This window comes from Peromyscus leucopus, chromosome 1 (assembly GCF_004664715.2).
Source record: "Peromyscus leucopus breed LL Stock chromosome 1, UCI_PerLeu_2.1, whole genome shotgun sequence".
NCBI classification, from domain to species: domain Eukaryota; kingdom Metazoa; phylum Chordata; class Mammalia; order Rodentia; family Cricetidae; genus Peromyscus; species Peromyscus leucopus.
The window spans coordinates 118,796,804-118,799,168 of NC_051063.1; positions in this window are offsets into that span (position 1 = coordinate 118,796,804).

Consider the following 2,365-nt stretch of genomic DNA (forward strand, 5'->3'; position numbering starts at 1 on the left):
CGGTAACATTTTTTTTTTACTTCAACTTAGAAAATCTTTTCTCTATAAATCACAGTCTGCATACATACATCTCTCTCCTACTTGTTCATACATCTCTACACAAAATTACATCTATTTTCACATGGCTACACATCTTTCTTATACATAAATTTCTCTTCTACATCTCCCTTCTATACAGCTTCTCCTTCTTTGTCACCACACAGTTACAAATCTCCACATAGCCATTTTCATAACTCTCTCACCATACAGCAATTTACAAAGTTCCTTCATAGTCTCTCAATCAGTTCTTTAAACAGTTCTCTCACATAGATCCTCTACATATCAGCTGCTCTTTCACATTGCTCTCTCACATACATTCACACAGATTTCTACATCATTCACTCACTCTCTACTCATTCATTCTCTCACTTATTCTTTCACATTTCTCTCAAACTTCTCCTTCATCATCTCTCACACTCCTTTCTCTGTCCATTCAGCTGCATCACTCATTCAGCACACACAAACACACTTCAACAGTCAATGCTGGGCAATTATATGTTACATTTTCTGAGTCTGGCCCATTCTTTTTTTTTTTTTTTTTTTTTTTTTGAGACAGGGTTTCTCTGTGTAGCTTTGCGCCTTTCCTGGAACTCACTCTGTAGTCCAGGCTGGCCTCGAACTCACAGAGATCTGCCTGCCTCTGCCTCCCGAGTGCTGGGACTACAGGCATGCGCCACCACCGCCCGGCCAACCCATTCTTATTACATATGATAAGTTATACAGTTTTTCTCATGCTGGGGAGGTCACAGATTTTATTATTTAAAACAGTGGTTTAAATTTCCATATATTTCATCATATTCTGCTCTACCCTCAAGTCCTTCCTGAATCTTTTCCTATCCATACTGTCTAACTTGAAGATCTTTCTAAAAACAAACACACAATATAGCCACATGCTACCTCAAAATCTAAAGAACAAAATAAAAACACATCCAAAACAAACAAAAAAATCAAATCAAGACAAACAAAAAACATCAAATTATAATCAAATAAAAGCAATATTTATCTTTCTGTTTCTATATTACTGCACTTAGTATGATATTTTTTTCTCATTCAATCCATTTGCCTGTAAATTTCATGATATCACTATTTTATTGGCTGAATAATACTCCATTGTACAAATGTACCACATTTACTTTATGCATTCTTCTGTTGAGGGGAATCTATGTTGTTTGTTAAATTTGACTATTATGAATGGAGTAACAAGGAACATAAATAAGCAAGTGTCTAAGTGGTAGGATAAAACATTCTTTGGATATATTCAGAAGCATGATTTAGCTAGATCTTGATGTAGATTGATTGCCATCTTCCAGACAAACTGCCACACTGATTTTCATAGTGGCTCTATGATTTTTCATTCCTATCTGCAATGTACGAGTGTTATTACTTCACATTCTCGCCATCTTTGCTTTCAATTGTGTTGTGGATCTTTGCCATTTTGACAGGTGAAAGATAAACTATCAATGTAGACTGGTTTGTATTTACATGGTTGCTAATTATGTTGAGTGTTTCTTTAAGTGATTCTCAGCTATTTGAATTTCCTCTGTTGGAATTTTTGTGTCTGTAGCCCATTTTTGACTTACTTGTTTTATTGAGATGTATTGTCTTGAGATCTTTATAACTTTTGGATATTATTCTTCTATCTGATATGTAATTGATGAAAATATTTTCTCATTCCGAAGGCTACTGCATTGTCTGAATGACATTGTCCTTTGACATGCAGAAGCTTGGTAGACTGACAGATTGATAAAACCAGCATTCAAGCAGGCACAGAACATACACATACAACAGACAGTAAAGATACTACTTCTTATAATAAACATTATAGGTCATATTTTCTGTGGGTCTATATTAAGCTCTGTCTATGAAGAACTGTTTTTGACACAAAACTCATTTGGAGTGTCTGATGTAATACAAGTCAACTACTACAAATGGTGATCAGAGAACTGATTTGGTAAACTAGGCTTGTTAGAAAATTTGCCCAAGAGGAATTGTGTCTGCTAACTTCATGTCCAATAACATGGATCTAATCATAAGGGATATGGAGCAGAAGAATTATCATAAATGAAATTATTATCCCTTAATTGTCCCCTGGACTTAGGAACACATATGCAGAGCCCCAGGCCAGAGAGTGACTATACAACCCAGAGAGACAAACAGTATACTCAAAAGAAATGTACTGAGATTACTGAAAATTACTGTATTCCTTCACAGTAACTATAATAATAAAAAGAGACACCTGGATGGGTTCATGTATAATTGATACACGGGCTGCTCCATGACTCTTCATGCTGCACTTTGCTCAGGCTCTCTTCTCAGCTACATTACA